This window comes from Macrotis lagotis, chromosome 1, assembly GCF_037893015.1.
Source record: "Macrotis lagotis isolate mMagLag1 chromosome 1, bilby.v1.9.chrom.fasta, whole genome shotgun sequence".
Classification (NCBI taxonomy): domain Eukaryota; kingdom Metazoa; phylum Chordata; class Mammalia; order Peramelemorphia; family Peramelidae; genus Macrotis; species Macrotis lagotis.
In genome coordinates this window covers 97,955,815-97,975,606 of record NC_133658.1, presented here as the reverse complement: position 1 = coordinate 97,975,606, position 19,792 = coordinate 97,955,815, and the positions used below count along the sequence as shown (strand labels likewise).

At 38.7% G+C, this 19,792-nt stretch overlaps 1 long non-coding RNA gene across 1 annotated transcript in view; it reads left to right on the top strand.

Annotated features, from left to right (window-relative positions):
* Positions 1-256: 256 nt before the first annotated feature.
* LOC141501319 (uncharacterized) overlaps positions 257-19,792 on the top strand; it is an 81,725-nt gene continuing 62,189 nt past the window's right edge. Inside the window, exons 1-2 of the long non-coding RNA XR_012472208.1 lie at positions 257-344; positions 970-1,103. This is a non-coding gene — a long non-coding RNA (uncharacterized LOC141501319). The remainder of the gene's footprint in view (positions 345-969; positions 1,104-19,792) is intronic.

The window sequence follows — 19,792 nt, the reverse complement described above, 5'->3', positions numbered from 1 at the left end:
TTAAAACCAAGAATTGGTGACATTAATATAATACTTCAGTTGGCAAAGCATGTTACATATAGGATGTCATTTGATTTCCTTTTCCAGCTCATTTTACAGATGAGGAAACAGAGGTAAACAGGGCTAAGTGACTTGACTAGGGTTCTACAGCTTCCAGCAAGTGTTTGAGGCAGTAATTGAACTTAGGTCTTTTTAACCCCAGGCCAGGAGCTCTATTCACTGTACCATCTTCAGGTATTCTTATCCTTCTTTTCCAGGTAAAAGAACTCAAGCCCAGAAGAATTATGCCATCCTTAAGGACATAAGGCAGGATTTGAATCCAACTCTTCCTGATTCCAAATCTGGTATGTTTATACTCTTTATTTTAGGGGTTTTTTTTTGGCAAGGAAAATGGGGTTAAGTGGCTTGCCCAAGGCCACACAGCTAGGTAATTATTAAGTGTCTGAGACCAGATTTGAACCCAGGTACTCCTGACTCCAGGGCTGGTGCTTTATCCACTTCGCCACCTAGCTGCCCCTTGTTTATACTCTTAATCATAGCTCAAATTTAGCTCTGAGTTCAGAGTACTTTCTCCACAATAATCTTGAGAAGTTGCTAGTGCATAGTGGGTATTTTTGAAAAAAATGAGACTCAGTAGCCTCAAGGAAATGGTTTGGCTAAAGAACCACAGTGGGTGAAATCAGGTCTCAAATCCAGGTCCATTGACTTCAATGTCAAAGTTCTTTTCAAGATAAATTTCAAGATAAATTCTAAGGGAATTTGCATTTTATAAGTTGACAATGAGACTCTACGTAACCCAAAGGAAAGAATTTCTAAGAACAGAATTTCAGGCATCAGTAGAGGAAATGTTTTGCATGAGAAGGGCTTCTTGATCCCCTCATTATCAACATAGATGCTATTTTTTTCCTCACATATTCTCTCCTCCTTTCAGATACTCATTTTTCCTCACATATTCTCTCCTCCTTTCAGATACTCATGTTGGACTTTCGTTGGCAATACATACCAAGCCACCCTCCTGACACCTCCCTGATCCATCACCCAAATGACTCATGGAAAATCTGAGAAATCTTTTAGTAAAGAAGCTGCCCTGGGGGAATGGACAGGTAAAATACTTTAAATGATTTCATGTCATGCTTAATTTAATAAGAACTATACCTATAGTATATCTGCTGGTAAAGAAGATAGACAGGTGATAAGTGGCTGTGACACTGTTCGCATGTACTTTGGGATTAGCCTCAAGACTTGAACACGTAGGCTCCCTCTTTGTGCTTTGGAGCTTTTCTCTCCCAGAGCATGAAACTATTCAATGGGAAATGGACTTTCTATTCAGCAGGAAAAGCATGTACACTTCACATTCTTTTAGAACCAGCATCCAGACTCTAAAAACACCGGTCAACCTGGCTCCTTCCCAGGAACTGGGCAGGAGAGAAGATGAAAGTGAACAAAGAGGAGGAAAATGGGATCACAGTAAAATGAAGATATTTCAGCCAATTCATTTTTGGTTATTTGGGAATAATTGAATTCACTTGAACAGATGTTTGTTAATGTACTATGTATGAGGCATTGTACCAGGTCCTGGGCCAACAAAAAATGAGCAAGATTTTGGCTATTGCTCTCAGAGAAATTACAGTTTAGTGGGGAGAGTCAGGGTATATAACATACGCCCAAATGGCTAGAAGACAAAATAAAAAATTAATTGAAATCAAATCACTCACTATTTATGATGCCTTCTAGGTCCCAAGTCAGAGTATTATATATAAGAATACCAAGATGAAAAGATAATAATCTCTTCCTTCAAGATACTTCCAATCTAATGAGTATATTTATGTGATCTGACATGTCCATAAATAAAGATGTCCTTAATGGTACAATGTGATAAAACAAAAGTTGGAGCCTTGGTGCTCCAGAAAAGTTTGAGGAAGGAGAGAATATTTTCTGTAGTGTGGGAAAGAAGAGGGGACATTTAGGGAAGACTTCATAGAAGTAGTGGTTTTTGAGCTAGTTTTAAGGGAAGAAAAGAATTTTAATATGTAGAAATGAAGAGGGAATGTATTCCTGTGCTGAGGACCAGACTTGTACCAATCCAGGGAAGAAGTACAGAATGGGATAAGATAATGCAGCAGTTCAGTCCTGGTTTGCTAAAATGAACAAATTATCAAGGAGAAGGAAAACTTGAAACTAGAGGGTAGAAGGTCTTGACTTTTAGATGAAAGAGAAACAATGCAGCTTTCTGGTAGGGGAATGATTTGGTTAGAAAGGCATATTAGGAAGATTCTTTTAATGAGACTTACAAACTCAAATAGTAGTGATAATCAATCTCTGACAGGAGCCAAGGGAATAGTAATGATAGATAGTAGTAATAGATAATAATAGTAGTGATAAATAATCAATCAATAGTGATAGATAGATAGAAGAGTGATAGATAATCAATCTCTGGCAGGAGTTGAGGGAAGTTTTACAGTAGATTAGGTCTTCAGCCTTGGTCTTAAGGATATATAGGATTTCGGGAGACAGAAATGAAGGAAAGATAATGCAGGTTTAATGAAGAAGGTGGGTACAGAGACCAAAAATCATGATTTGATGTATTCCCTAAATAGAATTCCATTTTAAATTTGGTTATAAAAGAACATTAACTTATAAGAGTGATGACAAAAACATTTAATGTTTTAATGAATCTCTAAGACCCAGGATATAGAGCTTCTCTTCCTCAGCATCCAAAACAGAGACTATTCCTTCTCAGATTTTGAGTAGCATTTTGTTTGTAACTCTCATTAAAAGAATCTTCCTAATGTACATGTCTGACTGTGTCATTCCCCTACTTAAAAACATCCAGTAGATCCCTTTTGCCTAAAAGTTGAGGCCTCTACATACTGGTTCCAAGTTAACTTTTATACCTTTAAATATCCAAGTGATTTTGTACATCCCATCAAGGGTGGGCAGCTGGATGGTACAATGAATAGAGTACCAGGCCAGTAGTCAGGAAAATTCATCTACCTGAGGTCACATCTGTTCTCAGATACTTAGCAGCCAGGCAAATCACTTAACCCCACTTGCCTTAATTTCCTCATCTGTAAAATGAATTAGAGAACGAAATGGCAAGTCACCCTAATATCTTTGTCAAGGAAACCCCAAATGGAGACAAGACAACTGAAAAAGGTATTGACTGCCATTTACGAAAGCTACAATAGAAGCCATCGTGTCTTCCCCTTTCCCTTGTTTAAATCTTCTACAATCTGTCCATCTGTCCACTGAAACAGCTCACTTCAAAGTTAACAATCATCTAATTGTCTTTTCTTAATCCTCCTACCCCTTGAGCTCTCAGCAGCCTTTGATACCCTCTTCTTCTTGGTACTTTTTTTTCCTTAGAGGTTTTTGGGACACGACCATATCCAGATCACACTTACTAATCACTGGTGTCCCACAGGGCTATGTCCTGGGTCCTCTTCTTTTCTTCCTCTATATTTCTTGACTTAGTGATCTCATCCATTCCCAAAGATTTAGTTACTGTAGATTTCAAATCCACCTTTCTTGCCTCAGTCCTTCTGCTAACCTCCAGTCTCACATGCCTTTCAGGCATCTTGAACTGGATGTCTAATACACTTCTTAAACTCCAACTTGTCTAAAGCTGTTCTTATTTTCTTTCCCCTTAAACCCTTCTCCCCTTCCAAACTTTTCTGTTACTGTTGAGGGCATCCCAGTCTTTGGACTCAAAATCTAGGCATCATCCTTAAACCCTTCCCCATCTCTCACTGCCCCTTCCCCTCATTCAATCCATTGTCAAGGTCTGTTCATTTTATCTTTTGCAATCTCTTGGATACACCCCCCCTTCTCTCCACCAATCTGGTGCTTCTGGCCCTTATCACTTCACACCTGACCATTTCAGTAGCCTGCAACAGACCACCACAGGTCTGTTTGTTGATCTCCCCACCACAAAAAAACACTTCTGACCACATTGCCTCCATGATCAATAAACTCCAAGTCTCCCTATCACCTCTGGGATCAAAGGCAAGTGCTTCTGTTTAGCATTCAAACCTCCTCCTAACTTTCCAGTCTTATTCCATCTTACTCTCTTGACATACTGTTCAACCCAGTAGTACTGGTCTCCTGGATGTTCCACGAACAAGACACTCCTCTCTTGGCTCCAGGCATTTTGAGAACATGTCTCCCATGCCTAGAATGTTCTTCCTCATCTCTATCTCCTGGCTTTTCTAACTTTCTTCCACTCTCAATTAAAATCTCTTCTTCTGGCAGGAAGCCTTTCCAAATCCCACTTAATATCAGGAGTGCTTTCCCCTGCTAACTAGCTCTTCTTTTTCCTTATAAATTGTTTATTATACCTAGTTGTTCACTTGTTATTAGATTATGAACTTCTTGAGAGTCAAGACTATGTTTTGCCTTTCTTTGTATCCCCAAAGTTTAGCATGATTCCTAGTACATAGTAGGAGTTTAATTCATGCTGATGGATTGATTAATCCTATTGTCTTTATCATTACTCAAGTTTCCCTATTTCTCCTCTCTCCCTCACTCTCTCCTTCCCTCCCTCCTCCCTTCTTTTCTCTCTTTCGCTTCTGTCCTCCCTCCCTCACTTCCTCCCTCCCTCAATTCCTCCCTCCCTTCCTTCCTTCCTCCCTTCCTCCCTCCTCCTCCTGCCATCCCTTCCTTCCTACCTTCATTTTGCTTTTTAGAGTTTTTTTTACACAAAATAATTAATATGGAAGTGTTTTAAATGATTGCTCTTGTATAATCTATAGCAGACTGCTTACTGTCTCAGGGAGGAAAGAGGGGAGGGAAGAAGGAAGAGAATTTAGAGCTCAAAACTTTTTTTAAAATGTTAAAAATTATTTTACATGTAATTGGGGAAAATTAAAATATATTAAAAAAAAATCTTCTGTGGCTCCAATTAAGTTTTTAGGCTAAGATGTCCATCTCACAGTCTATCTTTCCATACTGATTACATGTTGCTCTCTCTCACATGCATAATTGACTAGAGTTCTGGGTCAGAGTCAGGAAGAACTGAATTCAGATCCAGCTTTAAACAGTTACTAGTTGTGGGGCCCTGAGCAAGTCACTTTACTTCTGTTTATCTTAGTTTCCTCAACTGCAAAAATGGGGATAATAATAACACCTTCCTCCAGGGTTGTTATGAGGAACTAAGGAGATCAGATTTGTGAAGTGTTTAACATGATGGCTGGCACATAGTAAGCCCTGGATAAATGCTTGCTATTATCTATTATTATACTGATAGTTCCTGTATATGACATTCCAATCTTCCATCTCCAAGCCTTTGCAAAGACAGTCCTCCTTCTTTGTACTACTCTCCTTATTCATCTGTATACTTTTGAAACCTTGATGACATTCAGATTTCAACTCAAGTGGCACTACCTTTAAGAGACCTTTCTTGTGAAGCTAGATGGTACAGTGAATAGAGCACCGGCCCTGGAGTCAAGAGGACCTGAGTTCAAATCTGACCTCAGATTCTTAATAAATTACCTAGCTATGTGACCTTGGGCAAGTCACTTAACCCCATGACCTCACAAAGCAAGCCAAAAAAAGAAAAGAAAATATTACAAAACAAAAGAGAGACCTTTCCTGATTCTCCCAGATATTAATACTCCCCTCCATCATTGTGTATATGTATGGGTATTTTATATATATATATATATATATATATACACATATATATACATATATATATGTTTATGTACATATATAAAGCTATATACACAAGCATATATGTATTTTCATATATGTTTAATATGCACATGTATAATATGGGACAGCTAGGTGGCACAATGGATAGAGCATCAGACCTGAAGTGAAGAAGACTCCTCTTCCTGAGTTCAAATCTGGCCTCAGATACTTATTAGCTGTAACCCTGGACAAGTCATTTAATTCTGTGTGCCTCTGTTTTCTCACTTATAAAATGAACTGGGGGATGGAATGGTGAACCACTACAGTATCACTGCCAAGAAAACCTCAAATGAGATCAGAAAAAGGCAGATATAACTGGAAAAAAAAATCTGAAAAAATACATACATACATACATGTGTGCAGAAAGACATATATGGATTATAGCTCTAATTTACACATACTAAGGAATGTCAGACATAACTGAAAAAAGCTGGAAAACAAACACATACATGCATGCATAATATATACATATATATCATATATGTATTTATATATATATATATATATATATATATATATATATGTAGCAAGATTGAAAGATAGAGATAGAGCCAGAGATCATACCTCTTATATTTACAAATATATTATTTCCCCTTGATGGATTGTAAACTCCTTAGCAGCAGGAACTATCTCACTTAGGTTTTTATGTTCATTTCCCTTCCACCTAGCACAGTGTCAGGGAAGTAGCAGGCAATTAATATATATATTTGTTGATTGATTAGGCATTTAAGTTTTTTTCCAAAGTAGGCTGGACTTCCCTGGGAGACAGTAAGGTCTTCTTGTAAAATTGAGATGACATCTCGTTGGTCATTGGTAGAAGCAATTCTTGGCTTCTAAGTTCTGTTAGATTTTGTGATTTGAGAGCAGAAAATTGCCCTAAATGGATAACATTCAATTTCCCCACCTTGAAAGGTGGCTTGCTTCTTTAAAGTCACTAATTGTGTCTCTAAGATGCTCTTGATTTTAGCCAGATTCTAGAGGCTTGCTGAGAGGGTAGAACATCAGGTTCTTCTGGTTGTTGTCAGACAGTCTTTCAGGTCATTCTCGGACTGACCTCAGAGCTAGCTAGCCAGAGGCTGGTGGGAGGGTGAGCAGACTTCTGTGGGAACTATGTTTCTGTACCTACTGGCAGGGCCACATACTTTTCTACAACAATGGGGAAAGGGGAACATTCCCCCTTGGAAGAGTTTTATCTAAGGTTGCTCTTGGCAACCTCATCAGTCAAAGGTGCACATGAAGAGCCAGAAAGGAAGACTCTTTTCTTAAAAAATTAAATATTTTATTTATTTTTTTCCAACTACTTGCAATGGTAGTTTTTAACCAATATTTTTTTCAAGTTTTTGAATTTTACATTTTTCTCCCTCCCTCCCTTCCATCTCCCTACTCCTGACAGAAAACAATCCAATATAAGTTCTATATTTATAACCATGGTAAACCTAGATCAATATTGAACATGTTATGAGAGAAGGACAGATCCAAATGGAAGGAAAAAATTAGAGAGAAAAAAATGACATAATCCATGAGACGACTTTTAAAAATTATAGCTAATAAGCTTTGGTCTTCATTTAAACTCCACAGTCCTGGGAAGCTTGGGGTCAGGAGGATCTGAGTTCAATTCTGGTCTCAGACTTAATAATTACCTAGCTGTGTGACCTAGGGCAAATCACTTAACCCCATTGCCTTGCAAAAACCAAAAAATTAAAAAAAAAATTAAAAATAAACTCTACAGTACAATATAGATTGTAGTTTTCATCATAAGTCTTTTAAAATTGTCTTTGATTATTGTTCACTGGAATGAACAAGTCCATCATCGTTGATCATCATCCCATGTTGTTGTTAATGTGTATAATGTTCTTCTGGTTCTACTTATTTCAGCATCAATTCATGAAAGTCTTTCCAGGATTTTCTGAAATCCCATCCCTCATGATTTCTCATAGAACAATAGTGTTCCATCACATACATATACACAAATTGTTCAGCCATTCCTCAATTGATGGGCACCCCCTCAATTTCCATATCTTTACTACTACAAAAGAAACTGCTATGAATATTTTTGTACATGTGGAATCTCTTCAGGATACAGACCTAGGAGAGGTATTGCTGGATCAAATGGTATGCACATTTTTATTGCTCTTTGGGCATAATTCCAAATTTCTCTCTAGAAAGTTTGGATGAGTTCACAGCTCAACCAACAATGCATTAGTGTTCCGGTTTTTCCACATCCCTTCCAACACTGATCATTTTCCTTTCTAGTCATATTGGTCAATCTGAGAGGTGTGAGGTACCTCAGAGATGTTATAATTTGCATTTCTCTAATCAATAAGGATTTAGAGTAATTTTTCATGTTAGTAAAGATAGCTTTGATTTTTTTTTGTCTCCCTTTTCATATCCTTTGACCATTTATCATTTGAGGAATGACTTGACTTTTTATAAATTTGACTCAGTTTTCTACATATTTTAGAAATGTGTCCTTTGTCAGAAATGCTAGTTGTAAAAATTGTTTCCCAATTTATTATATTCCTTTTAATCATGATTACAGTGGTTTTGTTCATGCAAAATTTTTTTAATTTAATGTAATAAAAATTATCCAGTTTGCTTTTTTATAATGTTCTCTGTCTCTTCTCTAGTCATAAACTGCTCCCCTCTCCATAGATCTGATAGGCAAACTATTCCTTTTTCTCTTAATTGGCTTATAATATTACCTCTTATGTCTAAATCCTGCACCCTTTTAAATCTTATCTTGGTTTAGGGAGGGAAGATTCTTTCTAGGGGCACATTTTCTCTTTGTTCTTTTCCCACTCCCTGGCCCAGAAGACTCTCTTGGAACTTTGATTCCATGAATCCTGGGTCAATCCAATCTGACAAAGATTTATCATTTCCTATGTATAAAATATATCCAAAGAGGAAAACTTACACTCTTCTGGGGGTAGGGGATGGAGGAATGGTGTGGCCAGTAGGCATTAACTCTAAACTTAGGATCATGTCCACAATGAAAGCCAATGTCATAATTTTTTTGGGTGCGGACCTTTCAGGGAGTGGAAAGATCTAGAACCAGGAGATTCCTTAGCGGCATCTCCTCATTTTACAGTTGAGGAAACTGAGGCTAATGAAGGATAAATGAAGGAGACATAGGGTCACTGGAAGTGAGTGAGAGACAGGGGTAGGAATCCAACCCAAACCCATTGACTCCAAATTCAGGCTCTTGCCCCTGCACTGAACTTCTACAGCATTTCCTCATCTGTAAAATGGAAAAGAGGGATTGGATCAGAGGTGTCCTTCGCTTGATCCATTGTGGCTAGCAACATCCTGTAGTGCTACCTGAATCAGACTGAAATATAACTGGGAAAAAATGTAAATGAAATAATAATAGAATATAGAGATAGTAAGATGTGGTTTTTAAAATTAATATGAAACCAACAGGGATCCTTATGTACAGTTTATATGGCTGCCATTTCTATATAAGTTTGACTGGATTATATGATGGATGCATGTTTGTTATAGTAGGAACTTAGAAGACTGAGTCTGGTGCCCCAGGTCATAAGTTTAAATACTTCCTAGAGCAAGTCACTAGGCCTCTGTTACCCCAGCTGTAAAATGAGAAGATTGGAGTAGGTGACCTAAAAAGATCATTCCAGCTAATGTAAAATCCCTACAACTCTGCTCTTCTGTGATTGTTGTCAATGCAGACTTTTTATGAGTCTGCTCATCTTTTGCTTGGTCCAGGAGACACTTCTGTTCTGTATTGACTTTCCTGACAAAAGACCCTTCCCTCCTTTGGAAAGCTGACCCTGCCTTGAAAATTTGAGTAGTTGGGTCATTGAACTTTCACATCACTGCTATGGTAAATGATTACATATTAGGCCAGCTCTGAAAAAAAAAAAAACTTAAGACTTCCCTGGTCTGCATATCCAAAGGCTTGACACTGGGAGCAAACAGGAGTCCCTATTACCATGCCTGCTGATAGATGGCCAGATCAGGAATTATGGTTTCCAATTGCCTCACTCCAGGGTGGTTGACTATTGACTATTCTTTATTCTGGTCTTCCTTTGTAATCCCTAGTTTGTAATGGGATGCAGCCTATTCATACCAGGTCACTAGAACAGGGATTCTTAGCCTAAGTGTCCAGAAATTTCAGGGATTCTATGAATTTGGACAGGAAAAAAAATTCATCTTTCTTTTCACTAGCTTCTTACTTAAGTTCTTCAACTATGAATGTAGACAACAAATGTTGCTATATTCTGAGAAGGGGTCTATAGATTTCACTAGATTGCTAGAAGGGTCTAATACAAAAAGAAAGTAAGGAACCTAAATTCTATAAAGATTATTATTCAAGAGACCTGGGTTTAAGTGTTGTTTTTGCCCTTGATTCACTATGTGGCTCAGTGGATCGAACACAGGAGGACAGAAGTTCAAAGCCTCAGATCTTGGGCAAGTCACTTAACCATGAATGACTCACATTCAGGGTCATTTCCAGTTATCCTAATACATATCTGGTCACTGGACCTAGATGGCTCTGCAGGAGAAAATGAGGTTGTTCTTAGCACAGCATCTCCCTTACTCAAATCCAATTCATGTGCTTGCCATGATACCATTTCATGGAGTCATGTTTTATCATGATCTTCTTCAAAAATGAAGGACAAAAGAGTGGCTAGGTCATGCAGTGGATAGAGCACCAGCTCTGGAGTCAGGAGTACCTGAGTTCAAATTTGGCCTCAGACACTTAATAATTACCTAGCTGTGTGGCCTTGGGCAAGCCACTTAACCCCCATTAAAAAAATTTTTAATTAAAAATAGTTAAAAATGAAGAACAAGCATTATGTGATCTTAGCTCCAACCAGCAGCAAAAGGAAGAAGACCATTCAGGAATCCTTTATAAACTACTCCTATGAAGTCATTCCCTCCCAACCACTTGTCTCCCCACATATAGCAACCTGATGGAAAAACGCCATTGACTCAGGGGTAAAAAAGGGATATAAGTTAGGAGTTAGTTTGTACAATTTTCACGGGATATTTATACTTTGGAAATTATCAAATGCTACAAATTAGGATTTGATTTATTGTTTTGTTGATCAAATCCAGGAAAAATCCTGATTAAATATAATTGGGAAATATTTAATGAAATAAATGAAAATATTATGAAATATAAATATGATATTGCATTTTTTTTTTTAGATTTTACAAGACAATAGGGTTAAGTGGCTTGCCCAAGGTCACACGGCTAGGTAATTATTGTCTGAGGTCAGATTTGAACCCAGGTACTCTTGAATCCAAGGCTGGTGCTCTATCCACTGTGCCACCTAGCTACCCCTGATATTGCATTTTAAAATGAAGTCAATATATAACCTGTATACATCCTTATGTATAGGATGTGTATAGATAATATTATATTTCTACTTGAGTTTGATATGACTGATCTCGCCTTAGGAAAAGGAAGAAAATATTTAACTGCAAATTAAATGTGTCCAGAGATTTGATTGTTAAATATTTACCAGCATACCCCAGTGTACAAAGAATCTCCCTCAAGTTCCCCTGCTCTTTGGAAAACAGGGTGGATAGGGTTTTAGTTCAGTTTCCTTTCACGTCAGCATCAGGAATGAAGAAAACTTGGACCATAGCAGGAAGGATGAAGGTTTCAGAAAATATGGATTGATTTGTGGCTCTGCAGGCTGAGGCTGGGGACCAAGGGATGAGCAACAGCTTATATTCTGCAGGGGTTGGCAGAGAACACGCTGCATCCTCTTATTCTTCCCTGGAGCTTGTTTCTCATTGATTTGAATGGAACTGCATTGAAGAAAGTAAGGGCTTTGTCTGCTCCTGTTCTGAAGCAGGCCAGGCTCATCTCCATGGTGTGGGACTTGATGCCTAGGGGGTGGGGGAGCAGTAGAGGGGCCCATAAGAACCTTTCCTGAAAAGATCTGGGACACTCACAATTGGTCAGTCAATCAACAAGCAATTATGAAAAACTAACAGGCAATGTGCTAAGTTCTAGTGATAAAAGGGAAAAAAAAGGCAGACCCAGGTCTGTAAGGGGAAAGGTTCTTATGGGTTCCTTTCGAGTGAAATTTCAAAGGCTCAGCTCCAGTCTGCCACCCTCACCGACATCTGGGTGTGAAACTGCCCAGCTGAATAAGAGCTTTCTTTGACTCGGAATGGTCCATTGTGTGGGGCTCCAAAGCTTGCAGCTACTGGCCTCTCATCACCATCTCCCCTTTGACTGGCAGAGACTCCAACTGCTATAAGGGGTGGAAGGAGGGGGATGGGATATGGAACCTGTAACTTTGGGGATTTGGACCTCTAGGCAGGCTCTGGACCTGTAAGGCCCATGCCTTGATCTAAAGCAAGAGATCAATGTATCAAATGGATTTTCCCTAGAGTCAGAGAGGAAACTCTCCGCTATTGGCCCGGCTTCCCAGGCCTACCCCTCCTGGGAGCCCTCCTGGACTCCCTAGCCAGGCTGAATGGGCTCTCTGTCCCCTGGCCCTGGACACATTCTTCTACTAATTGAGATGCTGGAACCAAGTCAGGGGTGTTTGAGAGACTTAAAAGGACATGCCAGAGTGCACGGCTATTCCAGGGCCCCCTCCTCCTCCCTACCTTCTCTGCCAAGATTTACGGCAGCTGAAGCAACCAGGATGCCCAGAGAGGGATACCCAGGGCCAGGCAGAGTCTTTGAACACAGCTCATCCCAAAAGCACTCTTCAACCTCTGTAGGAGGCTAGGAGGCAAGACCTCTGAAGTCACAGACTCAAAGGAGGTAAGTGAGCTTAAAGACCCTCTCAATTCCAATCCACCCTTTCTCATTTCATAGAAAAGAAAACTGATGCCCTGAGAAGGGAAATGTCTTATCACACAGAATGTTAGTGACAGAGCCCAGAGAAGGACCCATTACCCTGGCTCTCCAGCCAGCGCATTCCCCAATAGGTCACAGTACTGTCCCCTACTACCAGGCCACTTGATGAAGTGGAAAGAATACCATATTTGGAGTCAGAGGGCTTAGGCTGAAATTCCTAGTTTGGCCATTTATTACTTGTTTGACTGAACAACTCAATTAAATCAATCTCTTTTCAAATGAGTATGTTGACCTGGATGATCCTTGGGGCTCCGTCTTGCTTCAGAAACCATGATCCTAGAACTCTTACTGGCTTTCAGAAAAGAACAAGAGGAAAAAACTATCCCTAGGGACTGGGGTTGGATGGAGTGAATGCTACCAGAGTATTAGGCTTCTGAAAAGTACTAGGCTTCTCTGAAAATAGTCATCTGATGATACAGAATGATTCCTCCCACTTCTAAAACAATAACAAGAAAAACTAAACCATATGATGAGAGGCAACAGGGCACAGCGATTCACACTCGGGTTGCATAGATTCATACCCAGGACCGCCTGGGTACAAATCTCACCTCTGATGTCATTTAGTCTCTGACAACTTCCTAAAGACATTTACCAAATTAGCTGAGAGTTTTCATCTGCATTGGTGAAGGAAGGTCCCATGCTAACTCTACCAGGTCAAATCAACTCTGTCAGACCCACACTGGGAGATGCTTGTCTGAGCCACCCAGTTTTAACTTCAGCACTTCATTCGTCTCACACCCCTGACTGAACTTCCAGGTTCCCCTGACCATACTTTCTCCTCATGGGTCATAATAACACCATTTTCAGTCAGCTTGGTCCTTGAGAGACTGCCTTGAATCATTTATCTAAGTAAGCAACCACCTTTCTCAACACACTTCTTTTGATCCACTGATACTTTGCCTGGACTCACTCCACAATGATTTTTTTTTTTTTTGCAAGGCAATGTATTTAAGTGACTTGCCCACACAGATAGGTAATTATTAAGTGTCTGAGGTCAAATTTGAACTCAGGTCCTCCTGACTTCAGGGCCAATGTTCTATCTGCTGTGTCACTTAGCTGCCCCTTATTCCACAAAGATTTGCATACTGCTGCCTACCCTCCACCTCTTTATTTCTCTCCCTATCTTAAACAGCCTGGGCTGTTTAAGAATAAATCTCTTTGGGGCAGCTAGGTGGCGCAGTGGATAGAGCACCGGCCCTGGAGTCAGGAGTACCTGAGTTCAAATCCGATTTCAGACGCTTAAAACTTACTTAGCTGTGTGGCCTTGGGCAAACCACTTAACCCCATTGCCTTGCAAAAAATAAAAAAAAAATAAATAAAATAAAAATAAATCTCTTTCTCCTATTCCCACTATCCATTCCCTTATTTACAACAACAACCCTACCCCATCTGAAGATCCTGCACTGTATCTTCCTAGCCCTTTTATATTGCCCTCTGGAATGCCTGCTCCAAAATTAACAAACTTGTTTTTATTTAAAACTTTTTCCTTACCTGCTTTCCTTTTTTTTTTTTTTTTTTTTTGGCTCTCATTGAGAGCTAGATACTTCCAGATGACACTACCTACCTGGTCTTTTCCACTTTATCTCATATTCCCTAACTCACTGCTCATAGAAGAAGAATCAGAATAATTCTTTATTCCTATCTGTACTTTCAGACTCTCCCTCTACCATAATGACTCAGTAGTCTCTCCTCCTTTGAGGCTATTTAAATATATCACCCAATTTGGATCCTAGGGTCTATAATCTACAACATGCTACTCATCCTTCTTCCTTTTCTTTACTTCAATACTTGGATCATTGTTTTTACCCCAACCTAACTCCTGCCCTTAGAATAGACTTCAGCATGCACACTGCATTTATGAAGTACTCTATCTTCCCAGTTCCTCAATCTATTCTGTTCCCTTGACTTACTCCTCTACTCCATTTCAGCTACACAATGGAATTCTAGTACCCTTAGTCTTGTCATCACCCACCAATGGTCCACTCTTGTGTTCATGAATTCCAAAATTGCTTTACCTGATCATAAGCTTTTATCATCTCATAAATCCCTTTGCCTTTTAACACCAATTCTGTTCATTTTTTTTTACCATGATCTCCTTTCCCTTTCCCTCTCAGTTCTTTCCCAGGTCATTCTTGTCCTCAGGCTATACTTCAAAATATGATTCATTAACTTCCTACCCAAACCCTACTCTGTTCCAAATTTTCTTATTACTGTTGAAGGCACTACAATTCTCCCAGTCACAGAAATTCAAAATTGGGTATCTTCCTATAGTCCCCAGTCTGCATTTCTAGTCACTTAGGTAAATTTTACATTTAGATCTTCACAATATCCCTGCCTATTTTCCCACTCACACAGCTATCCTTGTTCAGGTCTTCATCACCTCTCAAACTAGCCTGCATCAAATCTTTTGTCACCCTGATCCATTTTTCTAAACATGGGCCAAAGCAATTTTCCTAAAGTGTAGGTCTACCATGTTACTCCCCACTTCATTCAATGTTTGCCTATTACCTCTTGGATCAAATATAAAGTCCACTATTTGGCATCTAAAACTCTGGCCTCTTTCCTACCTTTCCATTCTGCTTATATTTCCTTTTCAACACATTTTATGATTCAGTTATACTGGTTTACTTGTATTTCTTCAAAAATGCACTTCCTCTCCAATCTTTGTACCTACCTGCCTGTGTTTGGGCATTACTCTGCATCTGGAATGTTTTTCCTCCTTAACTCAACCTCTTAGCATCTCTGCCTTCTTCAAGACTCAATTCAAATCCTGCTTTCCACAAAAGGCCTTCAACCACTCAAGCATTACCCTCTGAGATGACCTTTCATTTACTCTGTGTGAAATACTGTTATTTCCATGTTGTCTCCCCTATTAAAACAGCAGCATCTTGAAGGCAGAAAATGTTTTTGTCTTTCTTTGAATCCCAAGCTTTTACCAGAGTTCCTAGTAATAGAGAAAACATTTAATAACGACCTATTTATTGAGTGATGAACAAATTGATACATATTTACAATGAATTGTAAAAACACATAGAAATAATATTTGTATCGTACTCTATGTGAGATTAGCAATAGCCTAAGTTTCTTCTGTTATTCAGATAATCAGGTAACAGGGAGTTGAACATAAATATGAAGTTTTAGGAATAGCATCTGAACTCTGTGTGTCTGTGTGTGTGTATGTGTGTGTGTGTGTGTGTGTGTGTGTGTGTGTGTGTGTGTGTGTAGGAGAAAGCTAGATTGAAAGGAATAGGTGGATAGGGCCAGGAAATTTTGTTTATCTTCCTCATCAAACTCCCCATCCCCAAACTCCTTTCCACATAGCCAGCATTTATATAGCTCTTTTTTTATACTTTTTTTTGCAAGGCAAATGGGGTTAAGTGGCTTGTGGAAGGCCACACAGCTAGGTAATTATTAAGTGTCTGAGGCTGCATTTGAACCCAGGCACTCCTAACTCCAGGGCCGATGCTTTATCCACTGCACCACCTAGCCACCCCATTTATATAGCTCTTTACAAATATCTCATTTTATTTTCAACAACTAGGAGGTAGGTGCTATTATTATTCCTATTTTAAAGTTAAAGAAACTAACTGACCCAGAAAGAACTTTATTGAATTCCCTAGGATCACAAAGCTGTTAAGTATCTAAGATCAAATTTGAACTCAGGTCTTCCTGACTCCAGAGTCAAGCCTTGAACCATTCTACCATATAGCTGCCTCTCATGTCTCATGGCATTATCAGAACATAAGTCATTTAATCAGAATATCTAAATTGGTATCCAAGCTTGAATACTTTCTAGAAGTATGTAGGATATAAATAGAATACCTTCTTCCTAGGAGCAGCGAGGTGGCACAATATATCGACTATTGAGCTAGGGGTCAGAACTCTTCCTGAGTTCAAATCCAGGACTGGTTGATCTTGACCGAGTCACTGAACCCTGTAGGCCTTAGTTTTTTCACCTGTAAAATGAACTGGAGAAGGAGATGGCTAACCACTCTAGTATCTTTGCTAAGAATATTTCAAATGGGGTTACAGAGAATCAGACACAACCAAAAATGTATAGGACAAGACTTTCTTTTTCCTGGCACTTTCTTTTTTCCCTTGGGGGTGTAATTGAGAGATATATTTTAAAAAGTAACTAAATTTTGCTTTTTGTTTTTCCTTAGAGATAATAAAATATTTAGTCTTGTATTCATAAAAATTATTTAAGATTAGACAATTTTTAAAATTTAAAAATATATGCTTCATTTACAAATTATGGCCAATTAAGAGGTAGTCAGAAAAACAAACTAGAAAAGAGGAGGGAAATGAGAGAAAGTGAGAAAAACATGCAGAGAAAGGGACAGAGCAGGATGGAGAGTTATAGAGAGAAGCAGAGAGATACCCACAATGGAAAAGGGAGGCAGGAATACTCTGCCACAAAGAGGAAGAGTTTTGGAATAGTTGAGCTAAGTTGATTATAGAATTGGAGGTCACATTCTTTAATCATGTAGGTTTCAGAGTGTTATTGCTCAATGCAACATTCTCTTTAAATTATATCTCTGTTTAGCTGATCCATGAATGTTCATAACTCTTTAGCTGCCCTAATCTGTAGACTAAATTCTTAGACATATAATAGGCAGACTGGCCGCTTAAATTCTTGTCATCCTTTTCCTTCTCCTCTGGTACATTTGTGCAGACCATAATATATGGGATATACTAATTCAAGTTTTAGTTGATGACTTATTGTCATATTATGTTTGTAGTGTATTATGTAGTTGAATATTAAAAGTAATATTATGAATAATTATATTTAATGTTTACTTACCCAGAATACTTAACATAGTAATCAGAGTGTTTACAAAATTCATAAAACTTGCCAATTACATCTGAATACTAACTTCAGAGCACACCAGTCCTTGAATTCATAAATAATTTAACAAGATGTCTGCTCTTATTGAAGGGAAGCTGTGAAGTGTGAATCTTTGAACTCTCTCATACTATTGTCAGTTCGGTTTGTTACATTTCTCATGGTTTACAGTTTTCCTATCTATAAAAGGGGTATAATATGACTTGTACTTCCTATTTTGCCTGGTGGTTATGAAGGAAAATGTTTTGTAAGCTATGAACTGTTTATTTATAGAGTTGAGCCATTATCATCAGAAAGGGAGTTTAACTAAGGATTAATCTGTCAAAGGACTGAGAGTGCAATTAATCAAATATCATGGTTAGCAAAGGGTTTTCATATATTCTACACTTGGTTTTTTTAGTTTCTAAGACAAAACAAAAAAAGACAAAGTCATACAGTACTTAATGAGCCTTTTGGCGGGGGGGGGGGTGATGTAAAATATTTTTATTATTTCTTCCCCTCCCTTTGGTGGCAAAACAGGATTAAGTGACTTGCCTGGGTCATATAGTTAGTAAGAGTCTGAGGTCAGATTTGAACTTTGTTCCTCCTGACTTCAGGGTTTGTGTTCTATCTACTGTATCACCTGATTCATATCTGACCACTGGATCAAGATGACTTTGGAGGAGAAAGTGAAGTTGATGACTTCGCACAGAATCTCCATCAGTCAAATCCAATTCACTTTCTTATCATGGCATCACCTGCCTGATGCCGTGCTATTCTTTGAAAATGAGTCACAAGGGGTAGCTAGGTGGTGCAGTGGAGAGAGCACCAGCCCTGGAATCAGGAGGACCTGAGTTCACATCCCACTTTAGAGACTTAATAATGACCTAGCTGTGTGACCTTGGGCAAATCACTTAACCCCAATGCCTTGCAAAAACAAAAACAAAAAAAGGAAAAGAAAATGAGACACATCTATTAATCAATTTATCATTTAGGCTGGAGATAATGAAGATCTAAGCTAGCAGAGGAGTTGTATGAAAAGAGAGTCAGGGAAGGAGGAGAAAGAGAGATAGAATAGTAATAGAATCAAAGAAATTTAGTATACATCTTTTTTCTTTTGAATTGAACCTATGCTTTCATTGGTTTTGGGAACTGCTATGAAATACCCTTTGACTAGTGAAGAGATTTGCTGCAGAGTTATGCTCTGTAATTTCTATTCTTACAAAACTTTAGGGGAACCTGAGAAATAAAGTGACTTATCCAGGGTCACACAACTAGCATCAGAGGCTAGACTTAGACCTGAGTCTTTCTTACTCTAAGATCAGTTTTCTGTCTACCATACTATATTCCAACCTTGAACTCATTGGATGATTCATAAGTACTTTTTGGGTTAGTCTGGGAACTGATTTGATATGGTGTGTGGAGTACAGTGGAAGGAGATGGAACAGATCAAGGTGACTTGAGGTTGTGGGCTAGAATAGCTGGAGAAATATCATAGACATTAAAGAGAAGTTAAGGGGAAAGCTTTGTGGAAAGAGGGATAGGTTCCTTTTTGGATGTGCTAATTTTAGACTTAAATAGAGGCCCTGACAACTTAAAGAATTATTAAATATTTATTATGTGCTGGAAGATTTGGATTAAGGGACAGGCCTTAAGAAAGGAAGACTTGAAGGTCAGACACTTGCTATCTGTGGGATCCTGGGTAAGTTATTTAGTTTCTCTTTGCCTCAGATTCCACAACCATAGAATAGGGATAATAATACCATCTGGTGAGTCTCAAATGAGATGGTATTTGTTAAATGCTTAGAACATAATAGGCATATCATTATAAGCAAGCATGGCAATCCTTGACTAGCAGAATAGTTTATAGTCTAATGGTAGCAGACAATGCATGAAGTGGAGTTGAAAGGTATGGGCATGAATGGGAGGGGAAAAGGTACCCCATTAGGGGAAAGGGCAAAGTTGAAGAAATGAAGTCTAGAGAATGGGGAGTTGAAGAGATGAAGTCTGGAGAGTCAAGGAGGATGTGAAGTGAGCTTAACGGAAACTTCTCAAGAAATGGAGCTCTGAGCTAGGGTGTCAGTTAGGACAGGAGACATTAGGTGAAGGTTTCTCCAGTGTAGGATGAAGCATTTCTAGAGATGGAGATGTCCAGAGAATGAATTAAGTTAGAAGTTTAACTAATTTATGATGATCCTATTATTCAATTTCATGGAGACAAGCAGAGAAGATGGAGAAAATGATCAATAGAAGATCAAGTTGGAGGACAAAGGAAAAGAGATAAGAACTAAGAAGCCATTGGTGATTTTAAGAAAAGAAATGTCAGTAGAGGAGTAGAAATAGAAGCTACCATTTCAATTGGGAGACACATCAGAAGGAAAAAAAGGTCTAGGTGAATGTGAGTTAGGGAGAAGAGAAGAAACAGG